This window comes from Eublepharis macularius, chromosome 7 (genome assembly GCF_028583425.1).
Source record: "Eublepharis macularius isolate TG4126 chromosome 7, MPM_Emac_v1.0, whole genome shotgun sequence".
NCBI lineage: Eukaryota > Metazoa > Chordata > Lepidosauria > Squamata > Eublepharidae > Eublepharis > Eublepharis macularius.
In genome coordinates this window covers 113,623,281-113,639,143 of record NC_072796.1, presented here as the reverse complement: position 1 = coordinate 113,639,143, position 15,863 = coordinate 113,623,281, and the positions used below count along the sequence as shown (strand labels likewise).

The 15,863-nt window shown below is 39.4% G+C and overlaps 1 long non-coding RNA gene across 3 annotated transcripts in view; it reads left to right on the top strand.

Annotated features, from left to right (window-relative positions):
- Positions 1–14,034, top strand: part of LOC129333675 (uncharacterized) — a 47,657-nt gene extending 33,623 nt beyond the window's left edge. For 2 of the 3 annotated variants that reach the window (XR_008597436.1, XR_008597437.1), the window contains exon 5: positions 13,956–14,034. This is a non-coding gene — a long non-coding RNA (uncharacterized LOC129333675). Of the gene's footprint in view, positions 1–2,910; positions 2,989–13,955 lie in introns of those variants that run through there. The other variant, XR_008597438.1, reaches the window with a different exon arrangement.
- Positions 14,035–15,863: the final 1,829 nt, after the last annotated feature.

Genomic DNA, 15,863 nt, shown 5'->3' with positions numbered 1-15,863 from the left:
TGCTCACTCTCGTTTCCAAAGCGCTTCCCCGCGTTTGCCCTTCAGCCCTGTTATTATTATTCCTCCCTTTCATTCCTCGCCCAGCCGCCAGGCTTTTGCCTGTTCCCATCCCCTGCTCTGTCTTTCCCGGAGGAACGAGTGGGCTGAATTGGCTTCTGTTTCTCCTGTCGCCAAACAATCTGTAGCTCTTCAAGAGACTGGGAGAGAGCAAATTACAGTCATAACAGCTAACAGCTCGGTGCGAAGACAGGAACACGTTCTGTTCCCAAACCTTCGGGGACGATGTTCTCCAGTTAACGTTGAATTGGTTAATTTAAACCAGTGCGTTCATGAAGAAATTTTGTAAAAATATAAGCCAGGGCTGCCGAGCTAGCCCGACCGTGGGTGAACAGGCAGGCAAGGCTTTAAGGGGCACCTCCAAATGAGAAGTTAATTTCGTTTCTCTGTTATGTAAAATGCTAATGCTACCTCTTATAAACTAAAGTATCAGATACTACACTTGTAAAACAGTGCATCATGCCTTGTCAGAGATATTTATTTCACAACGTAGATCCCAGCTCTATGGATAAAATGTGTTACGCATAGCTTCAAAAGAGTGCTCACCAGGGTTTTCTCATTTTTGAAGGAGGGAGGCAAAATCAGGGTTTTTTTAAGGAATCAAAAATCCCTGAGCCAGCTCTACCATACCAAGGCTCATTGATTAATCCAAGGGTCTCCAATCTGTTTGAGCCTTTGGGCACTTTTGGAGCTGAAATTATTCAGGTCTATTTCTCAAATTGAGGTTTTTTTCTGGTCAAACTGTTAAGCATTTTGAAAACTGCATTCAGCAGACAAATCTATATTACTAGCACACTACAGTTTCCAAATAACATAAGAAGAGCCCTGCTGGACCAGATCAGGGGTCCATCCAGTCCAGAAATCTGTTTCACACAGTCGCCAGACAGTTACGCTGGAGGGACAACAACCAGGGCCATTTCCACATGTCTTCTTCCCCTCCCAAAAAATGGCGCAAAACTTACAGAATGACGCACCTTCATGGCGTGATTTCCCGACATGACTTTGCTTCGTGGTGCGATGACATCAGAAAACACGCCACGAAGCGAATTCATGATGCAAAATTGCGCTATGAAGGCGTGCCGTTCCATGAGTTTTGTGCCATTTTTGGGAGGGGGGGACTTGTGGAAACGGCCCAGGGCATATTGCTTCCTAACACTAGTATTCATATGTCTACTGTCTCTGAATATGGGGGTACCCTTTAGTCACTGTGGCTAGGAATGGTTGATGAAGCTGTCCTCATGGCTGTCACTACATCCACTGGCAGTGAATCCCACAACTGAATTACTCGTTGAGTAAAAAAAATTTCCTTTTGTCTGTCCTGAGTCTATTGCCCATCAACTTCATCAGGGGTCCCAAATGGGAGGGGGGGGGAAGTGTTTCAACCCCTTCATTTTCTTGGTTGCCCTCTTATATACTTTTTCCAGCTCTGTTTTTTGAGATACAGTGACCAGAAATGCTCACAGTATTTTGCATTATTCTGCCATTTCACTAACAGGTCACAGAGAACAGTTCCAAGATATAAGGAAATAAAGGTCAGAATTATCACAATTTTTGCAAACACTGATAGCAAACAGAGCATAAGAAAAGTCCTGCTGTACCAGGCCAGTGGTCAGTCTAGTAGTACAGCATTCTGTCTTATACAGTAGCCAGCCAGTTGCTCTGGAGGTCATGGAGGCTGAGGCCTTCCAAACCCTGATGTAGCTTCCTGGCACTGGTATTCAGAGGTTTACCGCCTCTGAATGTGAAGGTTCCCTTTTGTCATGGCTAGTAGCCGCTGGAAGTCCTGTACTCTGTTACTGTCTGATCCCATTTTAAAGCTATCTGTGCCTGTGGCCAGCACAGCATCCCCTGACAGTGAATCCAACATTTTAATCATTCATTGAGTAAATAAGTATTTCCTTTTCTCCATCCTGAACTGACTGCCTATCATCTTCATTGGATGTCCTCAGTTTGGGGAGATGGAGGGAGAAAAGGTTACCTTTGAACATATAGGCATTAGTTAAATTTAAAAACATCAGCAGGTAATGCTGAATACAATTGGTTCTTATTCTGATAATCGTGGGAACAGAAAATTCATGTAGCAGTCTTTCATACCTCAAACTGAACCCAGGACTTCTCTCATATTACTAATAAAAGGTGTCACAATATTTTCAAAATGTCTGTCAAGATCAGGAAGGGACATAATCTCAGGATATTGGAAGCAAAGGTTATTCTGCAAAAGATGTGGATTTAGATTTGTCAATATTTTGAGATAGAAACCATTTCAGTTGTGTACACGTCCCTGACTCACTTGCATTGTCGAGCAGTGGCTGTGTACTGTTGCCTGACGGTGTGAAATGGAGAAAATGATGACACTGTTATTACATAAAATCATCTCCCACCCCCTGAGCTGACTCATCAGAGCATCACTGAATAGGTTTTTGCATCTGTATCAAAACATGACACCATAATTATTTCTTTCTCCTCCTAGAAGATGATTTGCTTTTGCTCCTTAGTTCCAATGTAGGATAATTATTATAATTTTTTAAAAATCCTGTAAGAAAAAAAAACCGTGTCAGCATGTTACTGGTATGAGAGAATGGGTTAGACTTTTTACAACTGTTTGATAAAGATGGGGCCAATCTGAAGATGTAAAATTTACAGAAATTCTGAAATAATAGAAAAGAAAAAAAAATCTGGTTTATTTTAAACTGTTCTGAGAAATAGATGCATTACTAAATTTGTTATCAAACCTAGACTTACTGGGTTGTTTTAATAACATGAAATAAGTTATATATAATTTGGCATGCAAAATTCACTTAGTACATCACAATACTAAAAATATAAATGGTGTTATTTTATTAAAATATACAGATAAGAGCCCCATGGTGCAGAGTGGTAAGCTGCAGTACTGCAGTCCAAGCTCTGCTCACAACCTGAGTTCGATCCTGGCGGAAGCTGGGTTCAGGTAGCCAGCTCAAGGTTGATTCAGCCTTCCATTCTTCCGAGGTAGGTAAAATGAGTACCCAGTTTTCTGGGGGTAAAGTGTAGATGACTGGGGAAGGCAATGGCAAACTATCCCATAAAAAGTCTGCCAAGAAAATGTTGTGATGCGACATCCCCCCGTGGGTCAGTAATGACTCGGTGCTTGCACAGGGGACTACCTTTACCTTTATACAGATATACATGGAGAAGGAGTTGCAAGGTGCTGCACACATCTCTGCCACTTTTTGCCAGTTTGGAAGGGGAAAAAAATAGACCAAACCACAAGCCTTTGTGTTGAATCTTGGCGCAAGCCAGTGAGATGATGCATTGATGCATGAAAGATTACTCACAGATTTTTAAACAATGTACTTGATTTTTAAAGAAGTATGACCACACAACCAATTTAACACATTAGTATCCCATCACGCTGTTTAGGAGTTTGGGATCAGGGTAGAGTAGCCTAACTGCTTATAGCAACAATATCATCATAGCATGTGAGAGGCAGAAATCTGTTCTGTTTACTCAATACAGTAGCTAGCAGTCTGCTCAGTGGCAAAGAATACTGATAGAATCAGGCACTACGATTTTTTTTTCAAAAAAAGCATACGAGTGTGTATCATGTGTATCATGAGCATTTTCTCTATAACCAAATGTCATCCTCACACAGCAGAAATGATCGAATAGATTATTACCAATACTCAGTTAGGAAAATGGTTTTTAGTTGTTCATTTTATACACTGATAAGCAGAGAGAACAGTAGTAATCATTACCTGAACATCTGTTTCTTAGAATGATGATGTATTTCCAATAACATAATTCAAAAAGCTGAATGCATCTGAAGGTTTTTGATAAATGGTGAATCAGTTTTAGATAGGATTGCCAAGTTGCCAACTTACAGGCAGGGCCTGGCGATTGCCTGGAATTATGACTTATCTCTAGACTACAGAGATCACGCCCCCTGGAGAAAATGTCTGCTTTGGAGGGTGGACTGTATGGCATTATACCCCACTGAGGTCCTTCCCTTCCCCAAACTCTGTCCTCCTTAGGCTCCACCCTCTCCATCCCCAAATCTCCTAAGATTTCCCAGCCCCTAGTTGGAACCCTAGTTTTAGAATAAGTGCTATGTAGCTTTTAACTATTACCATTTCAATTCACAAATGAGGTAAAGCAAAGTAACAGCATTGGAGATGATTTTGGCTGTGATCCAAGAACACACAGTTATGTGGTTTCTTGAACACACACATGAAGTTACTTTAAAATATAGTCTCACTTTGAATTTCTGTGCTGGATTTGGAAGCTGAGTCAGCCCAGTGGTCTATCACAATCTGTGATTGGCAGCAGCTCTCGAGGGTCTCGGGCTAGGGTTGCCAGCCTCCAGGTAGTGGCTAGAGACCTCCCGGAATTACAACTGGTCTCCAGAGATCAATTCACCTGGAGAAAATGGCTACTTTGGAGGATGGACTCTATGGAATTATGCCATGCCAAGGTCGTTTCCCTCTCCAAACCCCACTTTCTCCAGGTTTCACCCCCTAGATCTCCAGGAATTTCCCAGCTTGGAGCTGGCAACCCTATCTCGGGCAGAGGTATTTTGCATCACCTACGTCATAATTCCTTTCATTGCAGGTGCAGGGGATTAAACATGGGACTCCCTTCATGCAGACGTGTCCTAAAAATTCGTGACAGCCAACAAAATAATTATACTCAACAATAATATAACATTCAACAAAGCAACAAGGCAACACTCATAATTTTGTTTAACTTGCTGAGATCCCAGACATACTTGTTGCCTTCTCCTTTCTTATCAGTTAGAAAATATCTTCAATAGAAGCCTAATGTATCCTCAGATGAAGGGACCAACTCAATTGCTATCTAATTAGTGAGAGAATTTACTTCCCCCAATAATAAAGGAGGAAGTGGAGAAGAAACAGTGCTGTAGGTGTAAGTGGAGCATAGACACAAAAATATAGAAGCCACTTGCAACAACATATAATCATCAATATATCCAGGGCTTTTTTTCAGGGGGAACGTGGGGGAACGGAGTTCCGGAACCTCTTGAAAATGGTCACATGGCTGGTGGCCCCGCCCCCTGATCTCCAGACAGAGGGGAGTTTAGATTGCTGAGGGCAATCTAAACTCCCCTCTGTCTGGAGATCAGGGGGCGGGGCCACCAGCCATGTGACCATTTTCTCTGAGGGCAACCCACTGAGTTCCACCACCTCTTTTCCCAGAAAAAAAGCCCTGAATATATCTAATTCTTAATGTGGCCAGATTGGTGGATACTTAAATTCAGTGACTGGATGGATAAGACAGATCTTTCTTTAGGCCTAAAACACCCCCAGTTTGCAGAAAAACTGGAAATCTAAAAAAAAAGAGGGGTTAATCTCATCCCACAATGATAAAGGAAGCACCTGTGTTTTTAAGAAATTGATGCTCTCAGTGGCTGTTGCTATGCAACTACAACAGTATTGCCAGCCTTAGAGACTTGATTTCTGTCAGTAAAAGGCAGGGGGAGGGGGCATGGCCCTTTCCAAGGCTGTTTTGGCCTTTGAAGGAGCTCTAATTGGGGCCAGGCCCACCAGCAACCATTGGGCTATTTGTTACCACATGATTTGCATGGATTACCCAGGTCTAGCTGCTTGCTACTGTTCAACAGCAGCCACCCCACAAAAGCCAGTGTGGTATAGCAGTTAGAATTTCAGACTAGGATCTGGGAGACTCAAGTTTATATACTGCTTTGCCATGGAAGCTCATTAGGCAACCTTGGACCAGTTACACATTCTGAACTTCTTACCTCACAGGGTTGTTGTGAAGTTAAAATAACAGAAAAGAGAATGCTTTAAACTTCTTTGGTTTCCTGTTGGAGAGAAAGGTGGGGTATAAATGTATTAAAGAAATAAGAAATAGGCCTGAAAGAAGGAAATGGTTAAGTTGTAGGATACCTCTGAAAACATTGATAGGACTGTGAATACTGCCTAAAGAAGTAAAGTTGCTTATGCTAAGAAGGAACCAATGAGGATTTTGTTCTTACAGATGCAATCTAAGGCCTCATCTGCTCCTTCAAATGGGATGTCTTTCACTTTCCTCCTGGTCTCCTTAGAAAGAGAGGTGGACCTGAGTCAAGCACGTCTGCAAACAACTATGCAGATGGCTAGGATATAGCGGCAGCAGTCTGCTCTATGCTTTGCAGAGCGTATTATTTAGGAAGGAGCCTTGGGCCAACTGCAGGCCCTGAACTTCACAATAAGTGATATTCTCACATCTTAGACTAGGACATGACATGCTGAATTTAGGGTTGCCAACTGGTGTGGAGAAAAATGTCCTGTCTCTTTACTAGAGAATTAATGAGATGTATAGATTATCTACTATCAGATTATGCCACAAAAAGCTTCAACAGTCCATTTCCACACATTAAGCCAGCTGGCAACCCCATTTATAACTTAGAGGTAACATTAAACTTGCTTAATATGACAGAGAAAAAACTATATTTAATATGAATGAGCCTGGGCTTCTTAATTTTGGGGCTGACTTTTGGATCCAAAGAAAATTTGTCAAGGCCAGCTCTAGAACCATCTTGCCCTCTGGGGGAGCATTACATCACTGTAGTGTGACATCTTCTCCCAGAGGAACATCTAGTGTCTTTCTGTTATGGTTTGATTGCCTGATACCCTATATATCAGAGCTGAAGAACAATAGACCTTACATCCACTATCCCAGTCTAGTGCCTCTGGTGAGATTGAACTCTTTTGATTTCCTCCCATTAATTCTGATATGGGCTGTAGGAGTTGCATACAATAATTTAATTGTACGAATAAACTTATTACCAAAGCCATTGCCTCTAATAGATGGACTAGATATCTTGTTTCAAGTCTATCAAAGGCTTTTTCCACATCGAGTGATAAAACAATTGTTTCAACGTGTTTAGATTTACAATAACTGATGATGTTGAGAGTTTTCCTAACGTTGTCTGTTATGCTTCAATGAGGCATACAGCCAGTTTGGTCTGGGTTGATATAGTTATAATGCTTATAAAAGTATTGAGATGGTTAGCCAAAATTGCCGTGAAGGTTTTGGCATCTTGATTTAGAAGTGATATGGGCCTATAGGATGTGAGCAGTGTAGAATCTTTTCCTTTTTTAGGGATCACTATTATAGACATCTCGTACCATGATTGTGGATAGATGTTATGCAGCAGAACTGCATTGCGTGTTTGTGTTAGGGGCTCTACTAAAATATGGGGAAACTTTTTATAAAATTCAGCAGATAAACCATCTCTGCCAGAGGTCTTATTGTTTTTGAGTTTTTTAAATGGTGTTTAACACTTCCAGAGTAGTGATAGGCTTTCCCATGATCTCACTGTGTAGTGGAGATAGCTTTTTCATAGTTTTAAAGGAAGAGAAAAAAAAGATTTAATAGATTTGTCAGATGGATTCTCTGATTTGTAGATAATAAAGTATAATAATCGTAAAAAGCCATTTGGATTTCATCTATTTTGTTTTTTTTTTAATTTTTTTTTTATTGGATTAGAAATCTCTATAATATCTATTACAATCAATTTCCTTTAAATATTCCAGTTCTAACACCCTCCCTTTCCCCCCCCTTTTGTTGACTTCCAACAGTTTTCCAACCCCTTATCCGTTTTTTCCCCCTACTCATTTCAAACTTATTTTATTCTATTAAACATATACTTTCACTCTCTTCTAAGCTTCTATTATAACACAGTGCTATCTCTATTCCCTTTCCCACTTAACTTATCGACTAAATGTTACATTCCTGGCATATATTCTTTAATAATAACAGTCATTTGTCTACTTTTGTACTCCATATTCTATCTTATTTCATTCTTGTCTCATCAATATGGGGCAAACAATTTGTCCCTTATTCTGCATAACTTTAAGTACTTCTATAAGCATTGTATACATTCACTGTAAGTCAATCAATTTAACTCATACTCTATATGTTGCTCTTTACTTCCTTCTATCTTATGTTCATTCTATCTTAGTTATATAATTTCTCCATTATACAGTTATCTGCCAGAAATAAAATTAGTTAATTTCTATCCTTATAATTCTTATAGTAACACCTCTATTACTTAGTACTATGTATAGTAGTCAAATAAAATATTTGCTTAGAATTTCTCATTTAACTCTCCTCCCCTCGGTAAAGTCACTTCCCTCTTCTTTTGTTGTATTTCAGTAATTTTCAAACTGCCACAGTTCTCCTCCCACCTCCCATTTTTTCACCAAATATTGCTTCAACTTTTCCCAATCCATGTTGAACTGTCCTGGATCAAGGTCTCTCAGTTTCCTTGTCATTTTGTCCATTTCCGCCATGTACAGCAATTTGTAAATCCAGTCCTCGATAGTTGGCACTTCTTGTACTTTCCACTTTTGCGCATACAACAGTCTAGCTGCTGCTGTCATGTAAAATAACAATGTCCTGTATTGTGCCGGAATATCCTCCATTCCCAAGTTCAGTAGCAGGAGTTCTGGGTTCTTATTAACTTGAAATTGTAAAATCTCACTTATCACTCTTATTATTTCCCCCCAGTACTGCCTAGCTACCTCACAAGTCCACCAAATGTGGTACAACGATCCTTCATGCTTTTTACATTTCCAGCATTTATTAGACATGTTCAAATTCCCTAACGCAATTTTCTTTGGTGTCAAATACCAACGATAAATCATTTTATAAACGTTTTCTTTAATGTTAGTGCATGTCGTGATCTTCAATGTATTCTTCCACAAGTATTCCCACGCCTCCATTGTTATTTCTTTATTAAAGTTTATAGCCCACTTCACCATTTGCACTTTAACTGTCTCATCTTCTGTGTACCATTTTAGCAACACTTTATAAGTCTTAGAGATTTCCTTTTTATCCTCTTGTAAAATTACCTCCTCTAATTCCGAATTCTCCATTCTTACCCCTCCTTTCACACAGTCCGAGTTATAGAGATCTCTAATCTGTCTATATTGAAACCAATCATAGCTTGGAGACAACTCGTCTTGCGTCTTTATTCTTAGTTTGGAAAATTCTATTCGTGTTATCTCCTTATATGTTAAACACTGTTGTTCATTATCGACAGTTCTCGGATCTATTACTTCATAAGGAACCACCCAGGAGGGAATTCCTTCCTGTAGGTAATCTCTGTACTTCTTCCAAATTGTGAAGAGGCTTCTCCGAATGTAATGGTGTAGAAACATAGAGTCTGCTTTTACTTTGTCATACCACAAATATGCATGCCATCCAAATATTTTTTTATATCCTTCTAAGGCCAGTAGTTTGCGGTTTTTGAGCGTCATCCAGTCTTTCAGCCACACCAAACAGATTGCATCGTAGTAGAGTCTTAGATTGGGCAGTTGCATTCCCCCTCTCTCTTTTGCGTCTTGTAATACTTTCATTTTCACTCGAGGCTTCTTGCCTGCCCAAACAAAGTCCGATATTTTCCTCTGCCATTTTTCAAACTGCTTAGAGTCCCGAATAATTGGTACTGTTTGTAACAGAAACATCACTCTTGGCAGCACATTCATCTTAACTACTGCAATTCTTCCCAACCATGACAAATTCAATCTATTCCATTTAATCAAATCTTGCTCTATCTGAGTCCACAGTTTCTTATAATTATTCTTGAATAGATCTATATTCTTTGCAGTCAGTTCAATTCCCAAATATTTCACCTTACTTGTTACTTCACAATCTGTTATTTCCGTTAATAACTGTTGTTTTTGTTTGGTCATATTTTTGCATAATATCTTGGACTTCTTTTTATTTACATAGAATCCTGCCAAATCTCCAAATTCCTTGATTTTCTCTATTACCTTTGGCATATTCTCAATTGGATCTTCCACAATTAACATTATGTCGTCCGCAAATGCTCTGACCTTATAGGAAAAGTCTTTTATTTTTATTCCACGGATTGCATTATCTTCTCGAATCTGTATCATCAATATTTCCAAAACCAAAATAAACAGCAGTGGAGACAACGGGCAACCTTGTCTTGTACCTTTACCTATAATCAGTTTCTTAGTCACCTCATCATTCACCACAATTGCTGCACTCTGGTCTCTGTAGATTTCTTTCACTGCTCTTATGAATCTTTCCCCCATTTGTAGCTGTTCCATAGTGGCAAACATAAAATCCCAGTTCAAATTGTCAAATGCTTTTTCAGCGTCCACAAAGAAGAAACCAACCTCCTTATCACAACGCTTGTCATAGTATTCAATAGCATTTATAACTGTCCTTAAATTGTCTTTAATTTGTCTGTTTGGTAAAAAACCAGCTTGTTCCTCCTCAATAACTTCGGAAAGCCATCCCTTTACTCTTTCCGCCAATATCTTCGCAAAGATTTTATAGTCATTATTAAGTAGTGAAATAGGCCTGTAATTTTTAACATTAGTCAAATCTTGTCCTTCTTTGGGGATCAATGTTATATTAGCTTCACTCCAAGTGTCAGGAATCCTTTGATCCCTCAAGACACCATTGATGACTTCTTTTAGGAATGGCACCAGTTCATTGACCATTACCTTGTAAAATTTGGCTGTAAGTCCATCAGGTCCTGGCGCCTTTCCCAGATTTGTTGACTGTATTGCCTTCCTTATCTCTTCCTCCGTTACTTCACTGTTCAGTTTGCCTCTCCATCTTTCCGAAATTACTGGGAGCTTCATTTTCCCCAAGTACGTCGCTACTGAGTCTTTATTCACTTCTTTTTTGTTGTACAGTTTAGCATAAAATTTGTAAAAGGCTCTGCTAATAGCCATCTGTTCCAGATATACTTTATTGTCCTCACATATTTTATTTATTATCTTCTCCTTTCTCTTCTTCAATTGCCACGCCAAATATTTCCCAGGTTTATTTGCACCTTCAAACGACTTTTGGTTCATTCTCTTAAGATTCCATTCCAATTCTTTATTATTCATTGCCGTCAACTGCTCTTGAAGGATTTTAATATCCTGGTATATTTTCTTTTTCCCTGGCCTTTTCTTTAATTGTATTTCTTTGGCTTTTATTTTCTCCATAATCTCCTGTCTCTTCTCCTCTTTTTTTTCCCTGGCTCTTCCATTTAAGTCCATTGGTATACCTCTAATTACTGCCTTATAGGTATCCCATACCTTATTAGTTGGTACTTCTCTATTAATGTTATGTTGTATGAAGAACTTAGTTTCCCTTCTCAACATCTCCATATTTTCTCCCTCTTGTAACAAGTCCTCATTTATTCTCCATCCTTTCCTTTTGGTTCTTTTTCCAAACTTCCACATAATTGGATTATGATCTGAGCCTACCATGGGCATTATTTCTACGTCCTTAGTCCAAAGCGCTAAGTCTTTTGAGGCCCAGATCATATCAATTCGTGATAACGTAGAGTGTCTCGCAGAATAAAACGTATATTGTCTGCCTTTAGGATTCTGTCTTCTCCATACATCTTCCAAAATTTCCTGTTGCATTAATACAAAAAAAGTCTTTGGTAGTAATCCTCTTTTCTTTTGTACAGTTGATTATTTTTTGTCCTGTTCCAAGTTTGTAACTCCATTGAAGTCTTCTGCAAGAATTATCTGGTCGTAAGAAAGTTCATCTAATTGCTTCCTTAAATCCTCAAGAAGCTTTCTTTTGCTCCATTAGGTGCATAAATTCCAATCACCAACACTCTCTTTAAATTCCATGTACATTCCACTGCTAAAAATCTGGCTTCCACATCTCTCATCACTAATTTTGGCTGTAGCTCCTCTTTTATATACAATGCCACTCCCCTTTTTTTCTTTTTTGAGGCCGCTACAAAGTCATTGCCCAATTTGTTCAATTTAAGATATTTTACATCCTGCTTTCTGATATGAGTCTCTTGCAAACACACAATATCACATTTTTGTTTTAATAGCCAGTGGAAAATACTTTTTCTCTTATTCAGTGAGTTAAGTCCATTTACATTCCAAGATAACACTTTACACTCCATATTCATAACCTTGTTGTTGGTATGTCCTTTTCATTGTCCCTCATAAACTTTTCCATTTCTAGTTCAGATCTGATGCGCTTTTTCACTCCTCCAAATTCAAAGGACACTCCTTCTGGTAATTCCCATCTGTACCTTATTTTCATGTCCTTCAGAGTCTGGACTAAAGCTTTGTATTTTTTCCGGTCTAGCAACACCGATCTGGGTAACTCCTTCATAATAATAACCGTCTTGCCATCAACCTCCAATGGTTCTTGAAATTGTTTACTCACAATCATTTCTCTTATATTTCTAGTCGTAAATTGCACAATCACGTCTCTTGGTAATTTCCTTTGGGTCGCAATTCTTGAATTTATTTGATACACCACAGCTAGAATAGCCACAGTTTCCTCCTCCTCCTTTCCCAGGTATTCAGCCAACACCTCAGTAATCTGTTCTTGGGCCGTCTTTCCTTCTACCTCCGGCAAGCCGCGAAACCTCAGCTGCTTCTCCATATGCTTGCTCTCCGCAACCGCCATTCTTCCCCTCATCACCCTCATCTCTGTTCGTTGCGTGTCTGCAAGGTTCTCCACCGCATTTTCCACTACATTGACTCTTTGCTGTGTCGCCTGCAGGTCATTTTGTATTGTTTCCATTCCCTTCTTCACTTCTGCCAGTTCATTCTTTACTGTCTCTTTAACCTCTTTCACCAGCTCAGGTTTCATATCCTTGAGTTCTTTAATCGCTTCTGAAAGTTTTTTATCCAAGTTCTCTATAGCCGTTTGCCACTCTTTTTTCGACATCGTGGGGCTTGCTTTACCTCGCTCCCACGTGTCCGCTCGCTTCCTTAACTCCGTGGCGCTTGGCTTAGTGTTCTTTTGTTTTAAATGTCCCGGTCTTTTTGCAAAAAAGTCGTTTAAAGAGTCCAAAATGTCGGGCGTCTTTTCTCTATGGTTTTTGTAATCCAATATGGCTTACTTCCTCTTCCGCTGAAGCCGCAGCTCTTCCCCTTTCAAAAATGGCGATTCCCTTCTTCCTGTCATCCGGCAAGGGCCGCTCCTCTCCAGCAATTCTATCACTATTACGTACTTCCTGTTTCCCGACTTCCCACAGCAGTTCTCGCGATGGTAAAGCTTTCTCACAACCTGACATCTCCTTGTGACCACAGGTATGTAAAACAATAGTCCAATTTCTTTAATAACTCCGTTTAACTTAGTCCTTTTTCTAATATAGTTCTTGCCGGATCCTCCCCTCCTTTTAATCAATCTGTTGCAGTTTAAAAGTCTACTTTAATGTTTCATTGCTTTAAGTAATCTGTCCCGTTTCAAGAGATAGTGATCTTTACCTTCTCCAGCGCTTTTCATGGGTTGTAATCGCTGTTTCAATCTCAGATTCCCATCAATTCTTCTTGTCCCTGTTGAAGCTTGGGCATGTAGGTCCTATGCCAACCGCATTGGCTCCAGAACTGCCGCAGAGATTTTAGCCGCCCTGTCTTCGGGTGGGACCTCAAGGGTTGGGAGAGAGTCCCTTGCGTAGGACCCCCCCTCGCCCGAGATCAACGCGCCCTGAGGTACTTGAGCGTTCTATGCCTGTTCTCCGCCTGAGAACAGTTGGCCGCGGGGGTCTTTTTGTCCCGCCGGCCGTTGAAACGGCAGTCCGGTCAGCTCAGCACTTAGAGCTGCGTTAGACCTTCATGGATCCCAAACCGGAAGTGGATTTCATCTATTTTGGGTGTATATGAGCCATTTTGGCATTTGATAGAGTTAACAGAATTAGAAGAAATCTTTTCCCTAACTTTCCATTTTAAGAGTCGTAAAGTTTTTGGATTGTTGTGCCAATATTTTTGTTTTTAAAAAAGTAAATTTGGATGGTAGAAGCTTCCAGGGCTTTCAATTTTTTCCTCTCTAGTGTCAATTGTTTATAAAATTTAGAGCTACCATATTTCTTATGTTTGTATTTTAGCTTGTGTATTTTGGCTAATATTTCTATTCTAAGTCATTCTTTTCTTTTTTTATAGAATGCTGCTGCGGAGATGAGTGTACCCCTTACTATGGCCTTCATAGCATCCCATATAATACCTTGGTTAACCTCACCAGCTACATTCTACTTAAAATAGTTAATTCTGATTCAACTTGTTTGACAATTGAATGGTCCAATAAAAGATTTTTATTGAGCAACCAACATGAGTTGCGGTAGATTTTTTCTTACAAGATCAATTTGCTCTCTACTCATGCATAATCAAACCATATCTTACTTCCAATGTCAGAGGAAGACATCTGATGTAATAGGTTTGGGGAAGATAACAGATAATCTATTCCAGTATGAGTGTTATGTGTGGTGGAAAAACAGGTGTAATCTTTTTCATTAATATGGTGAGAATGCCAGATATTGTGTAAAGAGAATTTTTCTAGTATAGTTTTAAGCTGTGAAGTGCCTCAATTAGTTTTCTTAGAAGATTTGTTGGGTGGTGATTTATCAAGATTTCAGTCTAAAATATAATTAAGGTCATCTCCAACCAGCAATTCTCCTTCAGCAAAGGAGGAAAAAATAAAAGTCTCCTGAAGAAATTTTAACTGCCTATCATTAGGGGCATAAATAGATGCTAAGGTCACTTTGGTTGTCTCAAATATGCCTTTAATGAAAATGAAGCACCCTGTGGGATCTGATTTGGTGGCAAGGTGTTGGAATCTAATATTTTTCGAGATTAAAATAGCTACCCCTCTAGCCTTAGGAGATCCAGGGGCCTGAAAGTGAAACTGAAAAGATTTTGAGTTTAGGACCTGTTTTTTCTTATTTTTGTAGTGAGTTTCCTGCAAAAATGAAATATCCAGGTGTTGTTTAGTTATGGCAGATGTGATACAGTGAAGCTTAATAGGATTTTTTAGGCCTCTGCCGTTTAAAGCAATAACTTTAGCAATTTCCACCGTTAGGAAAATTAAAAAAAGATTTGCCCCAAGGTATATAAACCCAACTGTGATGTAAGTATGAAGAGGACTGTTACAGCCCTAATTTTGGATACCCACTTTACATGCCAATAATGATATTCTGTAAACCAAAGATTTTGAACCGAGAGCTAAAGCTGCTCAAAGCTTTGTTATATGTTATGATGTAGCAAAGAGTGCAAAGTAGACAATGTGATAACCTAATAACTTTAATATTTTTAACATTTTTAATAATGATTGGAGAAAACTTGACAAGGAATGTTATCATCGTTATATATTATTTTTCCATATATAAAACATGAAGCCCTTTTCTGCTGCAGTTTGTGAGTTGCTGAGCATTTTCAGTGGGTGAAAAAAATGTAAACAAGCAAAAGAATAAATGGCTTTATTGCCTGGATACTATCAACATAGCACTATTTCACAGAATAGGTGGTTATGATAGATTAAACTTTTTAAAAACCCTTTATATTCTTATGCAATTGGCAGCATTGATGAAGGCTACGTTCTCCACATTTTACGATGGATACAATAAATTATTCCTGCAGTCAAGTCCTCTGTACTCACCTAGCTTTACTGAGGCAATTTGAAAAGCAACAGGTAAAAGCAACATAGTCAAAACAGACACCAACTGCAAAGGTTAAAAGATAAGCACTTATTTCAAGTCAGAAAAATGTAGCCAGATTAGGCACCACAGAGGTGGAAGAGACTTGGTTACTTGACGAGTGCTCCTTCTCTGCCACAAGGTATGGAAACCAGGCTGTGCAGAGGAAGCTGTTGCCTAGCAACCTGGGAATCATTCTAAGCAGCAACCTCTTCTATAGTGGTAGTTTTTAAAGAGGAGCATGTGTGTGCCCATGTGCCTGCAGAGCGGAAACAAAACAAATAGCAAAAGAGGAGGGAAGAAAGACCAAGGGAGGAAGAAAAGAGAGAAGTAAACCGAAGAAAGAAGCCATTTGAGGATGCACCTAGAAATGATTTCTTTT